Source organism: Prionailurus bengalensis, chromosome A2, assembly GCF_016509475.1.
Source record: "Prionailurus bengalensis isolate Pbe53 chromosome A2, Fcat_Pben_1.1_paternal_pri, whole genome shotgun sequence".
In the NCBI taxonomy this organism is placed as follows: domain Eukaryota; kingdom Metazoa; phylum Chordata; class Mammalia; order Carnivora; family Felidae; genus Prionailurus; species Prionailurus bengalensis.
This window is the reverse complement of record NC_057348.1, coordinates 1759817-1772878: the sequence shown is the minus strand read 5'-3', so window position 1 is coordinate 1772878 and position 13062 is coordinate 1759817. Positions and strand designations below refer to the sequence as shown.

General features: G+C 56.6%; 1 protein-coding gene across 1 annotated transcript in view; it reads left to right on the top strand.

The window, feature by feature from the left end:
• The first annotated feature begins 588 nt into the window (after nucleotides 1-588).
• Nucleotides 589-13062, top strand: part of GNG7 (G protein subunit gamma 7) — a 118803-nt gene continuing 106329 nt past the window's right edge. The window contains exon 1 of the mRNA XM_043586071.1: nucleotides 589-634. The gene's annotated coding sequence lies outside the window, so the exon portion shown is untranslated. The remainder of the gene's footprint in view (nucleotides 635-13062) is intronic.

Sequence of the window (13062 nt, the reverse complement as noted above, 5' to 3'; positions counted from 1 at the left end):
TAGGCTTAGGCAAATGACCTTGGGTTTAACTTCTCTGAGACTCAGTTACCGCCGCTGTAAAACGCAGACAATGTAATTTCACCTCTTAGCCTTATGCAGAAGATTCAAAATAAGGGAGCAGTTATTACTGTCCTGCTGGTTAGGAAGCGATACACTTCTCCCTCAAGTGAGGCTAGGATGTTGGATTCGAACTCGCAGCCCCGCTGGGGATTCGAATTGGCGAAGCGCCTCGCACCCGGCTGACGTCATCGAGTCACCTCTGGAAATCCGCTGGTCGTCAGCAGTGGAGTCCACCACAGCGGGACCATTTGCATATTAGCATAGCACCGCCCCCCGCGCCGTGCTCATCGTTCGCGGGTGGCCAGCGGCGGTGCCATTCAGCGCTCCGCCTTCTGGCCCCGCCCACATCGCGGGCACCGCCCCCTCGCCTGCGCGCAGCCTACCCCGCTGCCTGCCCTGCGCCCCGCCCCGGCCGGGGCCTCCCGCCGCCGAGGCTCTCGATTGGCCGAGCTGGCTGCCAGTGCCCTCCCCCCGGGAGTAGGCCCCGCCCCGCGGTGGGAGCGGGCGCTCGCCGGCTAGGCAGCGGGTTCGGCTGCGCGGCGGGGCTGAGGCGGCCGCGGCGGCCGGAGCGCAGGTAAGGGCGCTCGCAACCGCGGGCCGGGCCGGGTTCCGCCGCCCTCGCCTCGGGCCCGGGGGACAGGGTGCGGCCGGGGAGGAGGGCTGGCGGGGGCGGCCAGCCCAGGGAGGGCGCTCCGATTTGGCTGCGGACCGAGTTGGGGGTCGGAGTCAGCTGAGGAAGGGGCTTGGGCCGGGGGTCCGGGCTGGAGTTGGGGGTCGCGGTCAGTGAGGAAGGGGCTGGGGTAGGGGTGCAGGCCAGAGCTGGGGGGTCGTGTTCAGTGAGGAAGGGGCTGGGGGTGGGGGTCCTGGCCAGAGTTGGGGGTCGTGTTCAGTGAGGAAGGGGCTGGGGGTGGGGGTCCTGGCCAGAGTTGGGGGTCGCGGACCGTGAGGAAGGGGCTGGGGTGGGGGTCCTGGCCAGAGTTGGGGGTCGCGGACCGTGAGGAAGGGGCTGGGGTGGGGGTCCTGGCCAGAGTTGGGGGTCGTGTTCAGTGAGGAAGGGGCTGGGGGTGGGGGTCCTGGCCAGAGTTGGGGGTCGCGGACCGTGAGGAAGGGGCTGGGGGTGGGGGTCCTGGCCAGAGTTGGGGGTCGTGGACAGTGAGGAAGGGGCTGGGTCAGGGGGTCCTGGCCAGAGTTGGGGGTCATGGTCAGTGAGATAGGGGCTGGGATAAGGGTCCGGGCCAGAGTTGGGGGTCACAGTCAGTGAGATAGGGGCTGGGGTGGGGGTCCTGGCCAGAGTTGGGGGTCGTGGACAGTGAGGAAGGGGCTGGGTCGGGGGGTCTAGGCCAGAGTTGGGGGTCACGGTCAGTGAGATAGGGGATGGGGTTGGGGTCCTGGCCAGAGTTGGGGGTCACAGTCAGTGAGATAGGGGCTGGGGTGGGGGTCCTGGCTGGAGTTGGGGAGTCGTGTTCAGTGAGGAAGGGGCTGGGTCCGGGGGTCTAGGCTGGGGTTGGGGGTCGCGGTCAATGAGGAAGGGGCTGGGGCCAGGGCCCCGGCTGGAGTTGGGGGTCAGAGTCAGCAGAGGAGGGTCTGGGGCTGTAATTAGGGTCTGGGCTTGGATTGGGATGGAGGTCCTCTGGGGGGGGGGGTGGAGTTGGGGGCTGGGCCAGCAGGGGGAGGGGGTCGGGGCTAGAGTTGGAGGTGGAGGTTATTTGAACCGGGGCTGGGAGTGGAGTTGCGGACCGGGGGAGGGGTGATTGAGGAGTCCCTGGTGAGGGTGAGCTCAGAAAGGGGGCACCGGGAGGGGAGGGCTGAGGCATGAGGGTAAGGCCGGCCACTTTGAGTAGGAGTCCCAGGGCCGTGGGGACCCATGCTGGAGGCATAGAGGGCTGGGAAGCCTGTGCAGGTGTTTGGGGGGGGGGGTGTGACTAGTCAGGAGGAAATGGGGGGTCTTGGTCAGTTACTAGTATCGTGGAGGCCACTCGCCCCCTACTTTTGGGAGGCTGATCATTTGGTGTAGAAGGTGGGGAGGCAGAGACCCGGTGGCAGCAGTGAGCAGGAGGAGACATGGGTCCAGCATACTTTGGGGGGGCTGCTCCTAGGACGTAGGGTGTAAGGAGAATGAATGTCCTGGAAGCAGAAAGGCTCGTGTCGGGGACTGAATATTTCAGGAATTTTTGGGCTCAGGAGTCGAGGAACCGAGGTGGGAGTTTTGGGGACGATGGTATTGACGGATGTGGGGATGTGGGTGGCACTTTGTTTTTCCTGGGGGGCGGGGGTTGCTAGGGGCTGGAAGGTGGGTGGGAGAAGGCAGGCATGAGGACGCGCGGCGTGGAGGCTCCCATTGCTGCTAGGGGTCCAGGATGCAGTTCAGAAACGTGTCCCGTCGGATGCTGAGGTCTTGCAGAAATGCAGAGTGGAGTGGGCTCGGCAAGGCCGGCCTGCGGTCCCCCCCCCCCCCCCCCCCGTCAGCTCCAGCTGCTCCGGGAGTCTGGCTTGCTCGTCCATGAAATGGGTGAAGGAGAGCAGCAGGAGGCACCTCACAGGGCTGCTGGGGGATCAGAAGAGGGGAGGTGCCACCCAGCACGCTCCTGGCACGTGGCGAGGGGACGTGAGACGTCGATAATAATGTTCTAAATTAAGGCTTTTTTGGGAGGGGGGGAAGGTGGGTGGATAGAATTACTGGGTTGTCACAGAGGGTGGGGGAGGGAAGGAATCAGCTGGAGCTTGACTCTAGTCCTTCAGCCTTGGGGTGCAGTTGACAGTCACCCCTGAAGCTTTAAGACAGAATTTCCGGAGGGGAAAGAAAGGTCCGTGTCGTTAAAAGTGAGGAAAAAACGAAAAAGGAAGAAGGTTCTGACACCAGGAGATTCAGAAGGGTTGTCCAGAAACAGACACATCCACTTAAGAGAAGGCTGCAGGGGTCATTCTGATTTAGGGGTACCCCCCCACACCCAGGAGCCATTCCAACGTGTACCCCAGGGGTCGCAATTATATGCTCTTTAAATATGTGAGCTCTGCTTCTGGAGCTCATGTGATGGACCCGGGTCTCTCCACTCGGCATCGCCGACACTGGGGCAGGGGCACTCGTTGGGGGTGTCCTGGGTGCTGTGGGGACTGAGCAGCGCCCCTGGTCCCCACCTGCTCCATTCCAGGAGCGCCCCAAGTCGTGACAACCACAGACGTCCCGCTGCCCCCTGGGCGCAGAATCACCCCCAAGACCCAAGTTAGTTTCCCCAAGTTAGTTTCACACGTCGTCACTTTTGATCCTTAGGAAGTGCAGCCATTCAGATTTGGGGTCGCCTTTAGATCACCTAGTGCTCTCGTTTTGAGTGGAAAACTGCACTTAGAGGCTCTTAGAAATGCTGGCTTCTTTCTCAGTGCGTCTTTTGTGTGACTTTCCAACCCTTGCTACCGTGATTTTATACACGGGACGAAGGGATACGTCGCAGGCATTGAGAGGCACCAGCGTGTTGGAGTCGTCTCCCCCGTTTTAAACCCAGCGCACGAGGCTTCCAGAGATGCCACAGTTGTTTGGGCGATTCTCGGTCTTATTTAGAAAATACCCGTGACTGATGCCATTGTTTCCTGTTTTTGTTCCGTGCTTCGTGAAGCCTGGGCCCTATGGTTTGAAGGGAGGGACAGCTGAATACGAATTACCCTAACACACAGACCCAGCTCCGTGTTTACAGAGTAGAGGCATTATTTTTGTACAGCACGTAGCAGAGTAAAAAGCTGCTTCTTCCGTTCAAGGTGTTGTTACGAATTTTCTCATTTGCATCTGGAAACCGATAATAGTCTTTAAAAAAAAAAGGCATTTTACTAGGTCCTTCCTACTCTTGAAGCTCTTTGCAGTTTCTTACAAAAGGGCTGTTGTGTGTGGCCTCCGTGACTTTGGAACTTTCTGGAGCTCTCTAGAGGGGACGGTTACCAGGATAGTTGTGGGATTGCCGGGCGTTGAGTTACAACTGCCTTCCTTTGTGCCCCACGGTGGCAGCCAGTGGGTGACTGCCCAAGCTGAGTCTTGGTCCTGGGAGGGTTTGTGTCCCGTGCCACGCACGCCAGAGTCCCATGGCCCCTGCCATCCAGGGGGCCTCCCTCAGGTTCCCACTGGTCTTTCGGCCAGTTCTGGACCTCGCTTCCCATGGCTTCTGTCTTGTGCTACCCTTTGGCGTGGCCTCTCTCTCTACAGGCTCTGGAGAAAATTCACCGTGCGTGTCACCCGCCACGCCTTAGACACCAGGTGGGAGAGCCGAAAAGGTGGAGTCACTTGTCCCGGAGGGTCCCTTCCGTCCTCCTCCTCCTGGTCCTCCCTGCCAGCTGGAGTGCAGGGGGGACTTGGGCAGCTCTGAGACTCTTCCAGAAACGGCTATTAGTTTTCCCTGGGAACTTGGCAAAGTAGAAGATCTTACTGCTTTTCACTTTTTAAATTGAGGTACAATTTCCATGTCGTAAAACTCAGCCAGTTGAAGCATAGAGTTCAGTTTTCTGGGAAGTTTATGGAGCTGTGCAACCTTCCCCGTAAACCTTTAGAACCTTCCATCACCCCAGTAAGATCCCTATAAACGTTAACCATCACTCCCTGTTCCCCCCCTCCCCAGCCCCCGGCCCCCACGAGCCCCCCTTCCTGTCCCTGGATGAGTCCATTCTGGACGTTTCACACACGTGGACTCACACCCCGCGTGGCCTCTTGTGTCTGGTTCCCTCCCTGAGCGTCGCGTGTTCGGGGTCCGTCCACGGGGCGGCGGGGGTGGGCGCCTCGCTCCTGTTCATGGGTGAGTAATATTCCACCCTGTGGCCAGACCATCCTTGTCTATCCGTTCGCCTGGCAGTGGACTTCTGGGTTGCCCCCACGTTTTGGTACCGAACCATCAAGCTGCTATCTAAGTGGCTTTTTCCTGGCGCTTGGTGGCCTGTTCAGTTGAAGCTTGGGGGTGGCCCGGGTGTCAGCCATCCGAATTCTGCCTCTCTCTCTTCCGCCTGAGTGAAATGCTTCGCCGTCTCTGGTTCCACGCATCCTAGCTGGTGGGCTGGCCTCACGGCCCACTCAGTGGGTGGCTCCGCACGGCCAGAACCCGCTCTGTAAAGGCATAGATGTATCGTCAGTTCCCGGCCACCTCTACCAGCTCATCCCCCACTTGACAAGCTCGAAATGCCTCGTGCAGCCTTGGTGGCACCACAGGAGTTGGCCCCGCCTCACCTTTGCAGAGTGACCTTCACTTTGACTGTAGGAACCCGCCCCTCCTGGTCCTCCCTGCCACCCGCCCAGCACTCCCCCTTTCCTGGATGGTGCGGTTTGCTGTCTCCTTTGTCTGAAGCCTGCCTTCCTTCCTTCCTTCCTCTCCCCAACAAAGGCTGCTTGTGTGCCTATTTTAAGCATCAGAACGGGTGCCAGGCTCCGGGAGTACCACGTGAATGAGACGCTTGTGTGCATGCGTGGGGAGGCGTGGAGACAGGGGACCCAGAGTCGTTCTGTCCCTGGCCTGCTGTCTGAGTGGGGGTCCCGGGGGGTGGTGGAGACAGGCCCAGGCCTGTGCATCCCAGGAACTCCATAAATGCTGTGAGAAAGGAAGCCTTCTGGGGGCAGAGGTGGGGGGGGGGGGTCCTGCGTGAAGGACAGGCCAGAGACAAGCTTCACACTGGCCAGTTTGCCAGGTGGGAGGTGCAGCCCACCTTGTGCGAGCCCCGAGGCAGGGCTGAATCCTTCCACGTCATTTCCCTCAGGGTCTCCCCCTCGGCACTGCTGACATTTGGGTCAGGTTGTTCTCCATGGGGCGTCCTGCAGCATCCCTGACCCCACCCCCTCGAGGCCAGGAGCACCCCCATCACGATCACCGCAGATGTCCCCAGACATCACCCAGTGTCCCCAGGGGAAATCCCCGCTGGTTGGGAACCATTGGGCTGAGCGATGATTTTATGAATCTGTGATCAAAGTAAAAAGGCACATTGGGGCTTTTTTTTTTAAATAGACTTTATTTTTTAAAGCAGTTTTAGGTCCACAACCAATTTGAGCAGAAGGATTTTCTGTGTCCCCCTTGGCCCCCACCCCCCAGCAGGCTCCCACACTATCAAAGTCCCCTGTGAGATGGGGCATTTGTTACAGGTGGTGAGCCTACAGCCGTGTCCATAGGCTCACTGTTGGTGGTGTAGTGTGGGTTTGGGCTGATTCATAAAGACACGTATCCGCCATTAGGGTCCCACACGGAGTGGTTTCACTGCCCTAAAACATCCCCTGTGCCCAACCGATTCATCCCCCCCCCCCCCCCCCGCCACACACACACTATTTTGCTTTTATGGGCAAAGGGATAAGAATAGCCTAGTAACCTTGAGTACCTTTTGGGAAAGATGTAAGCCTGTAGCCTATGGAGTCTTCTGCGAATTATTCTTCTATACTCTCTACTCCAAGAAACTGTACCGTTGAATAGAAACAGGATTCTAGAGGCTCATCCGGGTGGCTCAGTTGGTTGAGCATCCAGCTTCAGCCCAGGTCATGATCTCACGGTTCGTGAGTTCAAGCCCCATGTCGGGCTCTGTGCCCGACAGCTCGGAGCCTGGAACCTGCTTCCGATTCTGTGTCTCCCTCTCTCTGCCCCTCCCCTACTCGCACTCTGTCTCTCACTCAAAAAATAAATCAACATTAAAAAAAAAAAACCTTTGTAAAACCATATAAACTGAAACAAACAAACAAACAAACAGGATTCTAGAACCATGATCCCACCCTGTGTTGGTAATTGGAACCATTCGGCCAGCCACGGTCAACAAGGCAAAACAGGTGAAAGTAATCTTTTTTTTTAATTTTTTTTTTTTAACGTTTATTTATTTTGGAGACAGAGAGAGACAGAGCATGAACAGGGGAGGGGCAGAGAGAGAGGGAGACACAGAATCGGAAGCAGGCTCCAGGCTCTGAGCCATCAGCCCAGAGCCCCACGCGGGGCTCGAACTCATGGACCGCGAGATCGTGACCTGAGCTGAAGTCGGAGGCTTAACCGACTGAGCCCCCCAGGCGCCCCGAAAGTAATCTTAATGATATGTTTTACGTAACTCACAGTATGCAAAATACTAACATTGCAACATGTAATCAACATAAAGAACGTATGATCAAGCTACTGTACAGTCTCTTGTATGAAGTTTTCAAAATCTAGTATGGATGCTGCACTTGCAGATTTGTAAGTCTCAGGATCAGCCACATTTCAGGTGCTCGGTACCACGTGCGAGATGTCACAGGGGTAGGACGGGAATAGGGGAAGTTTTAGGAGAAAATGAGACCTCTCCAGGCGTATGAATGTAGCTTAGCGTTTGGACACGTTGTGGGTCGTTTTTAGAGCTATTGAAGTATCTGCCGATTGAAAATGAGGATTGAGGGTCTCAGAAAATCAGTTCTGGAAGGACCTCCTAGACTGTCCGGTCCAGGGGATGGCAAGCCGTGCCCCCCGGGCCAAATCCAGCTCACTGTCTGTTGTTGTTGTAGTTGTTTTAACATTTATTTATTGTTGAGAGAAAGAGACAGAGCACAAGCAGGGGAGGCACACAGAGAGAGACACAGAATCCGAAGCAGGCTCCAGGCTCTGAGATGTCAGCACAGAGCCCGACACGGGGCTCAAACCCTCGAACCGTGAGATCATGACCTGAGCCGAAGTCGGACGCTTAACCGACTGAGCCACCCAGGCGCCCCTCATCATCTGTTTTTTATGTGGCCCTCAGGCGGAGAATGGTTTTTACATTTGAAGTGGTTAAAAAAAATCAAGACAAGCATAATTTGTCCTGATATATGAAAACTGATTAGAATTCAAGTTCCAGTGTCCATCAATAAAGTTTTATTGTCACAGAGACATACACATTCGTTGACAAGTTGCCTGTGGTGGCTTTCAGGCTACAACATATGAGACCACGTGATACCGATTCTCTGGCCCCTATGGAAGAGGTTTGTCAGCCCTGCTAGACTAACTTGTGTGATTTACAGACGAGGAATCGGCCGGGTTTCCTGGGCTCACGGCAGTGCTGGGACTTGAACTTGGGGGTTTCATAGTCCAGCGTTACCCTTTCAATTTAGCACTGCCCTTGGGAGAGCAAGTGACGCTCGACTTCAGAGAGCCGCCTCTGCCGCTGTCCTTGGGCTCTTGGACCCCCTGCAGCCTCCTGGTTGAGCAGAGGTTAATGATCTGGGGACAAATGCACAGGGTGATTTTTTTTTTTCCCCATCGCATGGTGCCCGTACTGAGGGAGACTGATCATTTAATTTCTTTAGGGTCACGACACAGAACAGCCGATTTTAGAGATAATGGGATCTTAGATTTGATGAACTATGACATCTGATAGCTCCAAATAGATCCCATTTGAAAATGCCAGTGACATTCATTATCATGTTACTTAAAGACGCCCGAGTGTAACACTGCATATAAATGTCTCCTGCTCGTGGCTTTTAGTGATAAATCGAGAAAGCCTGTCAGGTAAACAAAAGTAAACACGGCAACACAGTGGTTGCCAAATGCACATTCAGACGGACTGTTTTGATGTCAGGCGATGGGTGTCGTTTAGAACGATGTCCAGGAGTGACAGTTTGCCCCGAGCCCCCGTTTGAAAACCCAGTGGGTCACGGTGAATTTCACCGTCTGCAGCCAAGGACGATTCTGCGTTTGACACCCACTCAACTTAGAAATGCTTTTCTCTTTAGGTTGAGCACAGACAAGCCGTGAGTTCTTCAGGGAGGCTGAGTTTTAAATATTTGAGGCCAGGGTGAGAAGTGGAAGGTTTGTTTTGGTTTGCTTTCGTCTGTCTTTTGGCCAACCGCTGCTTTGGGAATGTACAGTTATTTCATTTGGCAACGAGAGGTGATGGGAGGAAATGGGGCGGGGGGCTCTGTGGGCAGGCCGGGCATTCCTTATTGTTTGAGAAACAGATCAGCGCCTGTCTTTCTTCTCTCTCCCTCCGCGTCTGTGTGGCACTGAAGGGTTCCAGGAGGCTCTCAGCTCTGTGTAAAGAAAACAAAGGGATGTCCACGCTGTTCACAAGCTTCAGACACCTGTATTGGGGCTCAGAAGGACAGGGAACCAGGGTTACAGAATCTCAGTCCCAGCCTTGCCTCTCGATCCTAAATTGACCAGGTCCCTGCCCCTCTCTGCTCCCCTTCCCCTGGCTGAGAAGTGGGGCACGGGGATCGGGGGAGTCTCTGAGGGAGCCTCTGAAAAAGAGCGTGCCCTGAGTTCTGAGACCTGGTTTTTGTTTTTTTTTTTCTTTTTCTTTGATAGAATGTCAACTTTGGGCTAGTGTTTGGTGTACAGACAAGTCACGAAGGCAGTGCAGGGCACCCCCGTGCTAGCTAACATCCGCACCCCCCCGGTGCCTGCCACCCTCGGAGGTTAATGTGTCTGTGTTGCTGCTCTCCAAGGCCTGTGCTTCATGTGCACATCACTACTTTTCCTCTAATGTCCTTTCCTGTCCCAGGACCCCATCCAGGGCCTCACGTGACACTGGGCCCCTCTGGGCTGTGACAGCCTCTCTGACACCCCTTGTCTTTTATGCCTGGACAGTCTTGAGGACACCTGGTTAGGGATTTTTTTTTTTTATGTTTATTTATTTTTGAGAGCGAGAGAGACCACGAGCGGGGGTGGGGCAGGCAGAGAGGGAGACACGGAATCGGAAGCAGGCTCCAGGCTCTGAGCTGTCAGCACAGAGCCCGACGCAGGGCTTGAACCCTCAAAGCACGAGATCGTGACCTGAGCCGAAGTCTGGCGCTCAACGGACTGAGCCACCCAGGCGCCCCATGGTTAGGGATTTTTTTCACCACGACCCCCAACCTGGGTTTGTCTCATGTTTCCTCGTGAGCAGACCAGGGGTTACGGGTTTGGGGGTAGAACACACAGTGGTGAGGTGCCCTTCTTGTCACGTCACACCAGGGGTCTCTGCCACCCACATGACATCACTGACGGTGTTGACCTTGGCCACCTGTCACAAGCAGTGTTTGCCTGCCCACCGGGTGCTCAGAGCCCTGGATTAGTCTCTTTTCACCCTTCCTTCCTTCCCTCTGCAGAGAGGAGCCCGGGGCGGGGACGCCTGCCTTTGCTCTCCGTGCTGGGTTCCCCATCCCCTGTCCTGCCAGCTTTGTGGTCCGTCTCCACAGCCTGCGACGTTGACTGTCTCCCGCTTCCACCACACCCGCACTGGAGATAGTCTGGGGAGTTGGAAAATCATCATCTTACACGTTGTGGCCGCAGACACTGCAGGGTGTTGGGGAGAACCGGCCCCCTTCCGATCTGAGACTCACAGGTCCCACCTGTCCCAACCCCCTGCGTTGGTGAGGAGCGTGGTGGGTCCCAGTGCTGGTGACAGAGCGTCCATCCCAGCCCTGCGTAGATGCCACATGTTAACAAAAGGAGGGGGAGGTTTCAGTTGGGGGGCAGAGTTGGGACACTCGCGGTCAAGGCCCAAAACCGCCTGCCGGCGCCCACGTTCCTACCCTCCCCACCCTACCACCTGCCTCCCAAAGGGACACGGTGGGTCTCTGTCCACCTGTGGATGCGGCGCCCAGGGAAGCGAAAGATTGTTGGAAAGCAGGCTGTTTTTTGTTTTTTGTTTTTAATTTTTTAATGTTTATTTATTTATTTTTTTAATTTTTTTTTTCAACGTTTATTTATTTTGGGGACAGAGAGAGACAGAGCATGAACGGGGGAGGGGCAGAGAGAGAGGGAGACACAGAATTGGAAACAGGCTCCAGGCTCTGAGCCATCAGCCCAGAGCCTGACGCGGGGCTCGAACTCACGGACCGCAAGATCGTGACCTGGCTGAAGTGGGACGCTTAACCGACTGCGCCACCCAGGCACCCCTAATGTTTATTTATTTTTGAGACAGAGAGAGACAGAGCATGAGCAGGGGAGGGTCAGAGAGAGAGGGAGACACAGAATCTGAAACAGGCTCCGGGCTGTCAGCACAGAGCCTGACGTGGGGCTCGAACTCACAGACCGTGAGATCATGACCTGAGCTGAAGTCAGACGCTCAACCGACTGAGCCACCCAGGCGCCCCAAAGCAGGCTGTTTTGTAGGGAGGTATTTGCGGGTCCTTTGGAGGCAGAGCTGGGCAGCAGTGGGGCCCCCCCCGGGGGAAGGGCGGGATTCGCTCCAGCCGCCTGTCTCGCCGCCTGTAGCACTGGCTGGTCTGGCCGCGCTGAGGCCTTTTCCTCTGTGGCCTCATGATGCTCAGCCACCAGCCGCGGGATGATGCCAGGTGCTGGGTGTACGGCCATCCCCTGCCATGCGCCCTGCCTCCAGGGGGAGGGGACCTGTCAGCTGTGGCTGTCACCATGGATGGGAGCATCCGTCACACATCACACATCGTCCCCGTTTACGTGTCCGTCTCTGCTCAGTGCAGCACCGGCGTCCCACCCCGTTCCCTGGGCCCGCTTCGGTTTGGGCACCCCTAACATCCGGCTCGCCATAGGGACCACTTCTAAGCACACGGCTCAGCGACATCAAGCACAGGCACACTGTCGTGCAGCCACCCCCGGCGTCCATCTCTAGAACTTTCCATCTCCCCAGACTGAGACTCTGTCCCCATAAAGCACTGACTCCCCGCTCCTCCCCCCCACCCCCAGCCCCCACGAGCCCCCTTCCCATCCCAGCCTGTTCTGGACGTTTCACATGCGTGGGATCACACACACCATGGGACTTCTCGCGTCCGATTCGCTCCCTGAGCGTTTTGTGCTTGGGGTCGGACCACGTTTATATTTTATGGCCGAATAACATTCCGTTCTGTGACTATACCACATTTTCTTTACCCCTGCATCCACTATGGGCACGTGGGCTGCTTTCGCTCTTTGCTGTTGTGACTTGTGATGCTGTGAACGTGTGCGTGCAGACGTTTGTGTGGACAGATGCTTCCAGTCCAGGGCGGATGGCCAGGGGGTGGCATCGTGGGGCCCATCCCCTGTTATTAAACTTATTGACTTCGTGCTTCTGTGCCTGGCGGGACTTTTGCCCATTTGCCGCTTCTTTCACAGCTCAGCCCTGGGGGCTCTGGGAGGATTCGAGTGCCTCTGCTCTGGCTGATCCCGTTTGTTCGTTCTTTCGTTCGCTCGCTTGCTCGCTCGTGGGCTCCATCCTGGTCCGTGGCAGGACCCTGCGCCAGCCCGCCCCAGGCGGCTTTCTCAGCCCAGTTGATTTTTCTCCCTCCCGCCCCTGGGGTCTCGCTCCTGTCTCCCTGGCCTGGAATGCCCTCTGCACTGGGTCCTCCGCCTGCTCCCTGCCAGCCCGCCCCTCCCGGGGCCACGTCTCCACCCGCCCCTGCGTCCGCTGTTCTCCCACCAGCAGCGCTCTGGGCCTGCCGGACTCCCGGCCACTCTGTCTGCAGTCGCCAGGGGGCCTGGCCCAGTGTTCTTTAGACTGAGCTTTAGTTTTCCTTGGTTTGTCTGTCTCGCCCTCTCCGTCCCCCTCCTCCTGCTCCTGGTCAAGGTGACTTCCTGGCCACCCTTGTCTCCCATTTAACACCGTGTGTGGTGGCTTCTACCCAACTCCCTGAGATGCCCTTCTGAGGGCCAATCTTCAGAGGAGTCAACTGAGGTTCAGAATGAGTGCTTAGCCAGGAAGGACCCCAGTCCCCGGGCTCCCTCACTTCGTAGCTCTTCCTTGAGAATGTTTCTGATTGTATCGACTGCCTTTTGCCCAGGATTTGTGTGTCTCAGGGTTGGACCAGCCACACTTCCTTCCAGCCATGGGATTGTGTATGTGAAGCCGGCTCTGGAGCACCTGTTTCCTAGTATTAAAAAATTTTGGTGTCAGGGCACCTGGGTGGCTCAGTCGGTTGAGCGACAAACTCAGGTCTTGATCTCAGGGTCGTGAGTTCAAGCCCCACATTGGGCTCTACACTGGGTGTGGCGCCTGCTTAAGATTCTCTTTCCCTCTGCCCCTCTCCCCTGCTCGTATTCAACCCCCGACTCCTCTCTCCCTGTCTCTCTCTCTCTTTCTCTTTCTCTCTCTCTCTCAAAAAAAAAAAAAGTTACCCATGGAGTTTCCATCTGA